The 13,547-nt window shown below is 42.5% G+C and overlaps 1 protein-coding gene across 10 annotated transcripts in view; it reads left to right on the top strand.

Annotated features, from left to right (window-relative positions):
- Positions 1–5,992: 5,992 nt before the first annotated feature.
- The window catches only part of Pum2 (pumilio RNA binding family member 2), an 82,413-nt gene continuing 74,858 nt past the window's right edge, over positions 5,993–13,547 (top strand). For 8 of the 10 annotated variants that reach the window (XM_052186138.1, XM_052186132.1, XM_052186136.1 and 5 more), the window contains exon 1: positions 5,993–6,088. The gene's annotated coding sequence lies outside the window, so the exon portion shown is untranslated. Of the gene's footprint in view, positions 6,089–6,366; positions 6,468–13,547 lie in introns of those variants that run through there. The other 2 variants (XM_052186128.1, XM_052186129.1) reach the window with 2 other exon arrangements.

The raw sequence follows: 13,547 nt of genomic DNA, 5'->3' as shown, positions 1-13,547 counted from the left end.
CCTCGAAATGAGACGAGAAAATGGAACTGCAGTGCTAAGGCAGCCGGGAAACCAACAGCATCACTTCAAGTGCAATTGTGCACCACTGCAAGGCTTGGCAACGGGTACTTCGCAATTCACAAATTGAATGACTGCTGTGGGGAAAGGCTTGATTTAATCAGCAAGCTCAGAATGGCACAGTTAGCAACAGAATGACCTATGCAGAGGATAAAGCTGTTCCCACCAACTAGCTTGTGCCCTGGGTGGTGGTGCTTATCTCTGATCCCAGAATTTCAAAGCTGGAGGTAGGAGGATAAGAAATTTAAGGCAAGCCTGGTCTATAAGTTGAATTTGAGGCCAGCTTTAGATATAAGAGATCCTACCCATAAACAAACAAATAAACAAACACACTTTCTGTGACGATAAAACATGAAAGTACCAGTTTTGAATTTCTGTCCATCCTTTTTTGTTGTTGTTGTTGGAATGGGTGTCAGGCAGGGTTTCTATGGAGCCCTGGCTGACCTGGAACTCACTCTGAAGACCAGGCTGGCCTCAAACTCAGAGATCTGATTGCCTCTGCCTCTTCAGTGCTGGGATTAAAGGTATGTGCCTCCACTGCCTGGCTAATTTTTGGACATCTTTATAAAGGACTTGTATTATTACTATTATTTTAAATTTTAATTTTATGTGATTGGGTGCCTTGCTTGGATGCCTTGTATGTCTGTGTAGCATGTCTGGTATATGTCTTGCCTGCATGCCTGGTGCCTGTGGAGAATCAAAGAAGGTGTTATATCCCCCTGGAACTGGAATTGCATAGGTTAGTTAGTTTTGTTTTTGTTTTTGTTTTTGTTTTTTTTTTGAGATAGGCTTTCTCTGTGTAGACCTGGCTGTCTGAATCTCACTCTTTAAATTAGGCTAGCCTCAAATTCAGAGATTGCCCTGCTTCTGCCTCCCAAGTGCTTGGGATTAAAGGTATGTGCCACCATTGCCCAGTGAGTTACAGGTTTTGGGCCAATACATGGGTGATGGGACTCAAACTGAGATCCTCTGAAAAAGCAGCAAGTGTTCTTAACTGCTGAGCCATTTCTCCATTCCTGGCTTGTATTATTTTTATAAAGATAACAAAGTTATAAAATGAATTTACAAGAAGCTTCACAAACAGTCCCAGGGGAAAGGGCCACTTGCATAAGTAATATTAAGATGAAATTGTGCTCTAGGATGTAATCTGCCTAAATTGCTGCTTCTCAATTATAACTGCACATCATAACCACTGAGGAGCTTTTAAAAAATACCACTCCAGCCCAGTACCATTAAGCCACAGTCTTAGGGGTGGGACTTGGGAATTGATATATGCTAAATGTTCCCTGAGTGATTGTGATGCACAACTCTGGTCAAGAACCACTTGAGTCAACAGGTCACATGGATATGTCCCAAGATGAAAGGCATATGACTGCAAAGTCAGGACACTTCATTCTGTCCTGGCTACAAAAAGAAGTCACAACCAGAGCTAGTTACTAGGGAAGAAGAAAGAGCCTCAAGTGAGATGGGCTTCAAGAGCCTGACTTCCCTTGCCATAAAGTGCCTGTCAGCAGGAACCAATAAGGCAATCAAGAGGACAACATGTGCTTTTGTTTACAACGTGTGTGTGTGTGTGTGTGTGTGTGTGTGTGTGTGTGTGTGTGTGTGTGAGAGAGAGAGAGAGAGAGAGAGAGAGAGGGAGGGAGGGACGGAGAGGGAGAGATACTTTTTGAGTTGGCATCTCATTTTATGTTGCTGATTCAAAATGGATAAGGCACACCCATTACAGGAGCAATTTCTAGCAAGCATGATGAACTATTGTGTTTAGCTTACTAATGCTTCTCAAACATTACTGTGTATATGCATTGCTCGAGACTCTTTTTAAAATGCAGATCCTGATTCAGTAGGTCTGGCCATGGGCCAATTTTGGCATGTCTAACAAGCTCCCAGGTGATTAGAGTGGCTGGTTGAGGTGTCAATTACAATGTCCATCTTAACTGCCAAGCACACGAGATATTTATATTAGCTGAGGAATACATTCTTTCCTTGTAGGTAACTCTAAAGAGAAGCCAATTAGAATCACAAGGGCTTAATGAGCATAGCAGATTGCAAAGCATCTGTGAAGGCACAAAAGCAAGGAACTGCTCACCATGCAGTGAGATGGGATAAGGGAGTCAGATCACTAAAGGGTGGGCCCTTACTGTTCTTCACAACACAAGACCATAAGGGATAATCTATGGAAAAGAACTCTCTGGGTCCAATTAGTGTGGGAAACACATTACATTCTATGCCTTTCACTTGGGTATTTACAATGGCTACTTTAATTTTCAAGATGCTAACAAGTTTTCCTGCGATAAAGAAACCTTTCCTCAAATAGATAATATCGGATAGGTCAAGCAGGGTATATCAAAATGAAAATGAGGGGCTGCTCTTCCAAAAGCCATTCAGACTTTCTAGATGGTGATGAGAACGTTCCCAGAATGCCAGGCCTGCTCATGAGGAAGTTGAGAGGATTAAAGGGGGCAATGGATTTGTGCATTATAAGCACCAGACAGATAATAACTATAGTATACATATGGGCTTTAATTAAGATTCTTGGTTGCAGTAGAACTTGCTGGCTCTAATTTTGGCTAGTAGTAGTAGTAGTAGTAGTAGTAGCTCATTAAAAAGATTTTCCAGGCAAGTTTCTCATACTCCAAGTACTCAGACAGTCAGCAGTCACCTAAGCAAGCGGAAGAGAAACTTCCACATGGAAGAATGACAGTGTTACAACTCTCTCAGCTCTGCTAAAGAGGCTCTTTACATCCTGAGGCAAGGCCAGCTCTTAGAGACTGTCTAGTCGGGGGAGTGCCTCTTCATCTCAGTTCCATTTTCTAAAGAGGAGGCTCTGATGGTTCCATCTATTTTTACCTAGACTTAAGCATATGTAATGACTTTTGTTATACGCCCAGTAGATTCAATAATCTAGCTTGGTATTCCAGTGTCTTCTACAGTAGGTAATTTGGAATGCACAAGGATGTGTTTTTTGCATAGATAAGAGAAACATATATATCCCATAACTGCTTAATTTGGGGGAAAGGTTTTTTTTGGGGGGGAGGGGACAGGGTATCATATTGTCTCAGTTATAGTTTTACTGCTGTGAACAGATACTATGACCAAGGCAACTCTTATAAGGGCAACATTTAATTGGGGCTGGCTTATAGGTTCAGAGGTTCAGTCTAGTATCATCAAGGCAGGAACATGGCAGCATCCAGGCAGACACAGTGCAGGAGGAGCTGAGAATTCTATATCTTCATCTGAAGGCTGCTAGCAGAATACTGATTTCCAGGCAGCTAGGATGAGGGTCTTAAAGCCCATGCCCACAGTGACACACAGGTTCATACCTTCTAATAGTGCCACTCCCTGGGCAGGGCATATAGAAACCATCACCCATAAGCAGTACCAGTTGGCCTAGTAAGACCTTCCGGCTTCAGCTTCCTAAATGCCAAGATTACAGATGTAGCCAACATGCATGGCCTGGGAGGCATTTCTTAATGGAACAACTATTGATACCCAACAGAGAGGAGAGGAGAGGAGAGGAGAGGGGAGGGGAGGGGAGGGGAGGGGAGGGGAGGGGAGGGGAGGGGAGGGGAGAGGAGAGGAGAGGAGAGGAGAGGAGAGGAGAGGAGAGGAGAGGAGAGGAGAGGAGAGGAGAGGAGAGGAGAGAGGGCAGGGCCAGCAAGAACACTTGGGAAATGCTGCTGGAACACATTGACCTGGGGTGCTTGGAGGAGAGCTCTGAGTACCATGAGTTAAATTGAGCTTGAATGATATAGATGGCAGTAGAAGAACTTATTGCACGGACTGAGACCACTGATGGAAAGGCTGGTTCAGTCAGCTACCTAAACAAGTGAGGTCTGTATTAGTGGAGGGATAGGGGAAGGAAATGCCTGCAGAGGTATTTGGGAAGTTAAAATCCACAAGGCTTGTCGAATTTATCTATGTGGGGGGGGGGTGAGAAAGAGGAAAACAAGTAAAAATGGTTCAGAATTGTCATTTGGGAATGAACTGGTGTTGAAGTTGCTAATTGTGGAGACAAAGTAAGGGTTGGGGATAGGGCATAGATTGACTTTGGTTCTTAGCATGCTTGGTGACAGGAAGGATACTCCAGTTGAAGCCTGAAATGGGCAGGAGGTTGAGACTTGGTGTGCTGGGGAGATGCAGACACGTCTCTAAATGTTTGTGGGTGGGAATTAAAAAACCCAGTGCAACAACTTTGGGAGGTGGGAGCCTAATAACGGTGGGATTAAGGATCTGGGGAGATGGCTCAGCTGGTCAAGAGTCTACCGAGCAAGCATAAAGAGGGTTTGGGTTCCAGAGCCTGTTTATAAAGCAGGGAATTGTGGCAACTATCGGTAATCACAGTGCCATGCAGGCAGAGACAAAAGGATTCCTGCGACTCACTGGCCAGACAGCTCAGTAAAATTGGTGAGCTCCAATCTCAATGAGAGTGTCATCCCCATCCCTCCACGTGCTATGCACACACATGTGCACCTGCACATACAAAAACATGCATCTAGATATTTAAAGAGGTGGGATTAAGTCAAAGGGCTCTCCTGAATGAATTCGTATCACTATCTGGGGAGTATATTTTCTCTTGAGAGTAGGTTATTATAAAAGCAAGCTCTACCCCTCCTCTCCTGCTCTTTTGTCCTTTTTGCATTTTACCTTGGGATTACACAGCCCCAAGGATCTTTCCACGGCAGCAATTTTTAGCATTGGGCTTCCTAGTCTTCAGAGCTTGAGAAGAAAATTTCTTTATTAATAACCTGATTTAGTATTCTGTCAAAGCAATACAATACTAAGATAAATTTTAAATCAGCCAGCTCTTATGATGAGCTCTTGTGTTTAACAGGCACTAGGAGACATCACATGAAGAAAATATACATTGTCCTTAGCCTGGTAGAGCTCACAGATGCCTAGGGAAGACATTAACACAGGGTAATTACAAGTCCCAGGATTGTCAAAACCAGGAGGTGAGCCATCAGGAAGTTGTCCCATGAGGGTCCAAACTCTTCAAGAGAGGTGTGAAAGAAAGTGGTCCCAATGACTGCCACCAAATCTTTGGAGTCATTGCTTCTCTCTGCAGACTTCAAGGAAGGTCATGCCTCTTCAGGGCAAGTCTGCAACCCGTAATAAGAGAATATTTAGTCGCGCAACTTTGTTTCTTTTGTGTTTACCCAGTACCCGTCTTACCAATTGTAGGGCGTTAGCAACACTTGCCTACAGAGCGTACTAGAACTCGACAGTATACAAACATTATCAGGGTGCATTTTTTCACCCCTAAACCTGGGGCTTGGGGGGGGGAAGGAGATGAACGGTACGCGGTAGGGGCTTGTATTGAGGTCTACAACTCCTGTAGGTGCCAGCAGACCGGAAGTAGGGGGAAACAGACTCCAATTTTGGGGGGCATGGGCGGCAGTGCTTACACACAGGCAGTTTAGGAAGAACAATGAGATATCCGGGAGGAAGTGGTGGATGAATAAATTCAGTCTCATACAGAAAGTCGGGGGTATGCAGCACCACACGAGGCGCATGAACAGCCCCGGGAGCAGAGAGCCAGAGTTCCAGCGCGAAGCCCGGCCCTGAACGCACAAGGTAAAGGCCGGGAAGTGCACGCCTCATGGCGGCCGCACCCGCGAGAAGGGCGCCGCGACAGTGCGCACGCGCAGAGCCCCGGCCAGCCCCTGCGCCCGCCGCGCGGGAGAAGCTACGCACTTCACTGAGAGGCGTCGCGTCGGGGTGAGCGCTCCCCCCTTTCTCCCGCAGTGCTTTGCGCGCGGCCGGTGGGCGGGGGAGGGAGGGGAGGGGAGGCGGCGGTGGCAGCCATGTTGTTGTGAGTCTCTGTGCCTCACCCTCGGTACTTCGGTGGTTCGGAGGAGGAGGGGGAGGAGAAGAAGGAGGTGGGGTGGGGGGGGAGGGAGGTAGGAGGAGGAGAAAGAAGACGTCGCCGCCACCGGAGGCGGAGGGGGAGGACGGACGGCCGAGAGCGTCGCCGCCGGTGCCCAACGGTCGGTGTCCCCGGCTGAGGCAGCGCGGCCGCAGCAGCCCTGTAAGTCAGCCCGCGCTCGCTTCGTCTCGTCCGTGGGCGCCGCGGGGGCCGGCTTCGGGCTTTGTGTGGCGGCCTCCACGGGAGCAGGCCTCGGGCGGGAACAGGTCGGGCCTGGGCGGGTATCGCGGCGGGCTTGCGGCCTGGGCCCCGCTCGCACAATGCCGGGGGAGGGGAGCCGGAAGGGGGTGTGCGCCGGCGGGGGAGGGGGCGCAGCTCGCCGCTTTCCCGCTTCCTTCCCGCGCCCTGCGCCTGGCCGGCTGGGCCGGCCCCTCTTCGCCGACCGCAGGGACCAAATCCGTGTGCCAGCCGGCTCCCCAGCCTTTGGGTTCCCACAGTCTGGAAGGAGCACGGCGGATCCAGAGAAACGTGCGAGTTGGAAGTGGGTGAAGCGGAAGGAGTGGTTTTATGAGAACGAGGGTGGGTGGGCGGGTGTCGGTAGGTTCGGGGATTGCCAAGGGGGGGTTGTTCCTCGGGCCTGCGAGTGTCCAGGAAAACCTTGGCAATGTGGATGTGAAAGAATACAGGGACTGGGGTTCGACCTGTTCAGGTGCCTCAGTAAGGAACGTGTTGGTTTTGTTGTGGGGGGACAGCTTTTCGGAACTCCAAAGAATGTGTAACTTTAAAGTCGAAGACCAAAACAGCGACCTCAAATATTCGAGCCCTAGTTTTGCTTGTGAATGCGGTCAGATTGGAGGGGAAATAAACTGTGCGGAGTTTATGGCCAAACACGTGTAAAGTTAGTGCTTCTTCGAAGAATACAGCTTTAGAACATATCCCCACCCCCCTTTTTAATAGCCTTTTATTCTGTAACATCTGAACTTTTGGGGAAGGGAATGGGTTTCAGACGTGAAAAAGACATGCTATGACAGTTTTTTCAGATCTAAAGAAATCTGGAGGAAGGGGTGTTTTTTTGGTTTTCTTTTGAGGATTTTAGGAGAAATGTTTTTAAATGCTTAACTGGGTGCAATGCCTGGAAACGCTGCAGTGTGTCACGAAAGCAGTTTTAAGGAGTTACCTTGGCGTGTTTAAAGCTTGTTCACCGCTTAGATTCGTGACTCTGAACCATGTGACCGGGTGCATGGAGGATGTTTTAGGGAATTCTGGCCAGGAATCCTGTTAAATACAAAGATGGATATTTTTAATTGGTTAATGATAAGCCTCTGTTGCTAGTCCAATATCCTGCTGTTTAGAAATGATTTACGTCATGTGACCAGTCATAAGTAATTATATCTCAAGAATGTCTTTAAAATAATTTTGGGAGAAATTAAGTTCTGCAGAGCTGTCTTTGGTGTTTTGGAGCACAGCTCTTACACATGAAAAAGTTTCAATAACTTTTTAATTTCAGAAACTTGCTTCAATATTTGGGGCTTTAATTTTATTTTTCTTATCGGTCGAGCTGATTTACCTTAAGTGGATTTGCCGGGACCACTTTTAAACATTTTTCAGACAAAGTCTAGTTGATTTACTAAAACTTTCTGTCTTGAGTCTAAAGTTCCTTTGGGTGGTTCATATTAGGATTTCTTTAAAGTAACTTTCTTTAAAATTACATTACATTTTTGTGTAACTTTTTGTCTCTGTTTATGGTGTATGTATGGAGGTCAGAGGACAGATTGTGGGTGTTACTTATCTCCTCCCACCCTGTGGTTCCTGGGAATGGAACTCAGGTTGTCTGGCAGTAGGTAGGCCTCTACTTTGTTGCCTGCCCAAGATTTTAAAGTAACTTAGTATGGGTATAAAAACATGGCTTTTCTTTCCTCATCTTTCTTTTTTTTTTAATTTTTTTTCTATATTCTTTGTTTACATTCCAAATGATTTCCCCTTTCCCGGATCCCCCCTCCCCATATGTCCCATAAACCTTCTCTCCATCCCTTCTCCAATCACCTCCCTCCTTTTTCTCTGTCCTTATATTCCCCTCCAATGCTAGGTCAATCCTTTCCAGGATCAGGACCCTCTCCATACTTTTTCATGGGCGTCATTTGTTATGCAATTTGTGCCTTGGGTATTCAGGGCTTCTGGGCTAATTAATATCCACTTATCAGAGATTGCATTCCATGTGTATTCTTTTGTGATTGGGTTACCTCACTTAGGATCCCATATTTTCCAGATCAAACCACAAAATCCGAAAAATTTTGTGAATTCATTGTTTCTAATTGCTGAGTAGTATTCCATTGTGTAAATATACCACATTTTCTGTATCCATTCCTCCTTTGAGGGGCATCTGGGTTCTTTCCAGTTTCTGGCTATTATAAATAATTTCCTCATCTTTCTAATGTTAAGAGATAATCTGTCTTTTAAATAGGCATTTTTCCACATTATCAGAAGCACTAATCGTTTTAGGCCAGGTGTGACATCCAGAACCGATCTTCTCACCGACCAAGACTGCCTGAGTGTGTGTGTGTTTGTGTGTGTGTGTGTGTGAGAGAGAGACAGAGACAGACAGACAGAGGGTGTGTTTGTGCTTGTATTTATGTGAAATACACTGTGAATACTCATCTCACACACATGGCTTTGCATAACTTGTGTTCGTTCACAGCTTTAGACCATTTTACTAACAGGTTAATAAACAGTGCACTGGTTAACTAACAGGGTAATAAACAGGTGGATAAATTGAAATTGGCTTGTGATATTAGATTTTGTTGTTACTGAGACAGGGTTTCTCTGTGTAGCCTTAGCTGTCTTGGAATTTACTCTGTAGACCAGGGTGGCCCTGAACTCAAGAGATCCACCTGCCTCTGCTTTTCAAGTGCTGGGATTAAAGGCACTTTAATTTCAAACTTTATAGATCATAGTTTTAAGAAGGCATGAAAACTCTCTGGCTTTCACTTAACATTCTTTTCTCCTTGTTTGTCTATTAGGTGTATTATAAGGGAATTAAGTACTATGCTGAACTCCTTCCTCCCTTTTCCTGGGACTCTGCCCCCTGCAGAAAATGTGTCCCTCCACATGAGACCAATAGGATAGAGAGCTTCTTTCTATAGGAAAGGGTGGTAGTTGGCAGCTTGTGCTATCAGTGATTGTGTTGAGTCTAAACTATTCCTCTGTAGCTTTACCAGCATAAAAAAAATGTTGGTTCACCATCAGTCTAACTTGCCTCTTGGTTCAGTAGGTTCTGAATTTTAATGTCATAGGAAAATGTTCCTTCAAACTGAAATGTTTTGTTTTTGAGACAGGGTTTCTCTGGTAGTCCTCTGGAACTCTATAGACAGGCTGGCCTCCAACTTCGAGATTTGCCTGTCTCTGCTTCCCAAGTGCTGGGATCAAAGGGGAGTGCCAACACTGCCTGGCTGACAAGTCAGTTTTTAAAAAAAATTACTGCTTTTGTGGTTGAAACATGGACTTAAAGATATTTTCAAACTTTTCTAGTGCTTGAAACACTAATTATATAGGTAGGTGCACAATGCTTTTTCTTAATATTTCAGGAAATGGTAAATTTAGAGATGAGGTGATGCTTTTTCTTGCCATAATTCAAGAGATTGAACTTTAAAATGAGAATTTAGGATTTGCCTAGTTAGCAGCCTTCACCTTAAAGAGTAACTTTAAATTTTCATTGGCTTTTCAAATGAGTCCTTTTGACTCTTACCTTTTTTGAATCTAAAATGAAATGGTTTAAGAAATTGAAAGTGGTTGACTTTATTTCAAGTGTGTTGACAAAAGGATGGCTTCTTCATTCCATTCTGCAAGTCTTAATCCATTCTCAAGCTACATGTTACTTTTTTCTTTTGTGAAGGGATAAAAGACCAAATACTAAGAAACATCCAGATGTGCCCACCTGATATGCATGTCACACTAGCTGCCAACTACAGAAGAATAATTTCAAATGTGAAAAAGGTGTGTTTTAATTTACTGCAAGCAGGACAGGAAAAAAAAATCCAAGATTATTATCACCTACTTTCTGGCAAAGTATGTGTTTGGACTCTTCCACCGATTCCCCCAAATTTGTTTCCTGGAAAGGATTTAGTGTATTTGATTATACTTTGACACAGTACAAGACTATCTGCTCAGTACTGCCTAACAGGCATGTCTAGTTCTTGATCCATTAGCTGTATGTGGTCAAGAATAACTATGGATGCAGCTCACTATAAAACCCTAAACTCATCTAAAACATTATGAAATACTTTAAAAAACTTAGTTCCTGTGGTTCTTATGAACTTCATAGAAGACAATGTGTAACAATGTCAAAAGTTGGATACCCCTGGGAAGGAATAAAACCTGTAACTACCAACAAATATATATATATATATATATATATATATATATATATATATATATATATATATATATATAATGTGGTGGAATTAGAAAAGTAGGAAAGTATTGTTTCTTTTCTTTTCTTTTTTTTTGAAAGTATTATTTCTGTATAGTCCTAAAAAAAAAAAAAAGTCAAATAGTGAATATGGGACCTTGTTTCAAGGTCAATCTTTGTGATTTTTCTTGTAGTTGACTTGCCAAGAGTAGCAAATTCTTTTCTTTGTGTTTATGTGAGTATTTGAACATAGGACTTAAATGTGCCAGAGTGCATGTGTGGAGATCAGAGAATAATATTGGGTGCAGGTCTTTACCTTCTACCTTGTTGGGTAGGGGGGGGGTGTCTCTTGTTTGCCATTGCAAAAACCAAGCTCTCGGAGATTTAGGGGTTTCTCATGTTTTGTCTCTTACCTACCTTAAGACCTGGAGATTTGGCTGTATATAGGTTTTTGGCAATCTGAACTCAGTTCCTCACTCTTTACTCACTGAGATATCACCTTATCCCTTTGATACCATTTCCAAAAGACTTCCTAGGATAAGTGAATCATAACTAAGATGTGGTTGGTTTTATTCAGACAATACAGGTAACTAAAATATAGAGGCAGAGGAATCTATGGATAGCTATGTAACAGGCTGTCCAAATGGGAAGAAACAATAGACTAAATTACATAGTTTGTTAACTACCAAAAAAATTCAATACTCCGGGTGGTGGTGGTGGTGGTACATGGATGGCTTTAATCCCAGCACATGGGAGGTAGAGACAGGCAGATCTGAGTTTGAGACCAGTCTAGTCTACAGAGTAAGTTCCAGCTCACAAAGAGAAACCTTGTTTCTAAAAAACAAAATTAAGCACAGGTAGGAGCTACTTGAATTTCTCCATACTATTTTATCTGTACTTTTTTGTGATTAAATGTCAGACTTTTCTGTAGTAAAATCTAAATCTTTATTCCCAGTTCTGCATAAAAGCTTGAAGTTAGAAAGTGGGTCTGCATTTTTTTTCTACAGCTGTTTGGTTTTTTTGTTCAGTTTGGATTGGTTTTTTTTGTTTTGTTTTTGTTTTTTGGAATAGGGTGGTAGGGTAAGGTTAGGATCTTACGTAGCTTAGGTTGGTATGGGAACCCCTGATGTGACCTTGGATTTAAAATCTTCTTGCCTCTTAACAAGTGCTGGGGCTACAGGTAAGCCACTATGTCTGGCTTGAACATTTTCGTTGAAGCATAATTATAATTATAATTGATTTTCAAAAAATGGAGAGAAAGGATGCTTTAATTTCTAGATTCTGTGGCTTCTACATCAGTAAAAGAGGAGTACTCTAAGTACTTGGCAAACATTGTTTCATGCTAAAAATGCCCTTTTAAATGAAAATTCTTGTTGAGAAAGTATTTATGGAATGTTAAAGAATACATTATATTTGTTTTTCAATGTGTATTTTAATTAAGGTATACGATCAAAAGCACACTTGTTTGAGGATCATAGATTGGTCTTGAGCTACACTGCCTTTAGATGCTGGTAACCAGTTAATTCTTGTTTTTAAGAAATTTATAGTGAGGAGGGACTGGGAAAAAATATTGCTGGAACTTCATTGAAGACACTGCCTGTTTCAGTTCTATTCCTTCTCTAAGAAACATTCCTTTAACTAGTAATGCTAGGAAATAAGGTTGCCTCCTTGGAATAGGTATAATTTCTTTTTTCCCCTTATTTCATGTTATTTTCCAAATGTTCGTTTCAAGAAGTCAGTAAACAAATTGTACTGGCTGGTTTTGTGTGTCAGCTCAACACAAACTAAAGTCATCACAGAGAAAGTATCCGCTGTTGAGGAAATGCATCCATGAAATCCAGCTGATAATTGGGAAATGAGGACATTTTCTCAATTAGTGATCAATGGGGAGGAGGGCAGCCGGTTTTGGGTGATGCATCCCTGGACTGGTAGCCCTGGGTTCTCTTAAGAAGGCAGGCTGAGCAAGCCATGGGAAGCAAGCCTGTAAGCAGCATCCCTGCATCAGCTCCACCTTCATGTTCCTGCCCTGACTTCCCTCCAATGATGAACTATAATCTGGAAGTAAACCCTTTCCTCCCCAACTTACTTTTTGGTCATGGTGTTTTCTCACACCAATAAAAACACTAAGACACCAATCTAGTCCGAATATTACAATCAAGTCAAAAAAGACTGAACAAAGCCATAGAAGCATATATAAAATAAGAAATAACTTTGCTAAACAACAAATTTCGGACATCTAGTGATTTTTATACTATACGTGGAAATATTTTCTCTCCTTAGGTTTTGTGCCCAGATAAATTGCAGCTCTTCCTCTAGAATGAAAATGGGGGAGGCAAAGAAGAGAAATTCTTATTATGGGGCCAGTACAGAATGTCAGATGATTATATGATAGTCCTTGGGCCAAACGGAAAGGAAAGGTGGTGCTTACTGTTTGCTTACTTCAAATCCAGTGCAAATTTGAGCAGAGGTCCTTTTCTTACCCTAATTGGTATGTTCAAACTGTGATGTTTTAACCTTTTCTGGCTATTCAGAAGGTAACTAAAGTCAGTATAGTGGGTGACCATATTCTTTATGGTAGGCAGCTGGAATTGAAATTTTACTTCCGGGGTCATGATCTGAGCATTTGTAGGAACCTTGAGGCATTTCAGATGGCAAGGAATGGAGCTCCTAACTACAGCCAAAGTTTGAGAGGATTACTCCATTGTTATCTTCCCATGGGGAAAGGCATGGCTGCAGTGTGAGGCAGCTAGCTGCTTTGTCACACTGCATCTGTATTCCGGAAGCAGAGTTATATTTTGGATAATAAAAGATGTTCATATCTAAAATACTTTTCTTTAAATTTTTGAAAATGTTATTTTGTGCTCTCTGTGTGTGTGTGTGTATACACAACTTGAGCAAGTTTTCTCTTTCTATTCTGTGGGTCCTGGGTGTGGAATTCTGGCAGTGGAATTTACAGTAAAAATAAACTTAGAATTTATTTACTAGTTTTATTATTACTAGTCTTACTATTCAATATCTGCTTTTGTTTTTTAAATAAAAATTTTATTATATTTTATGATAGTGCTAGAATTTTGTGTTTAAAAATATACAATAAATTTTAAGTTGTGCTAAAGAATCTTTTGTCACAAATCCTCTTAAAATGTTTTTTATGAAAGTCTTTAAAAACTACAATTTAAAATTTAAGGTTTATTCATTCTTTTATGTATATGGGTGTTT

This window comes from Apodemus sylvaticus, chromosome 6 (genome assembly GCF_947179515.1).
Source record: "Apodemus sylvaticus chromosome 6, mApoSyl1.1, whole genome shotgun sequence".
Taxonomy (NCBI): Eukaryota; Metazoa; Chordata; class Mammalia; order Rodentia; family Muridae; genus Apodemus; species Apodemus sylvaticus.
This window is presented reverse-complemented; position numbering and strand designations above follow the sequence as displayed.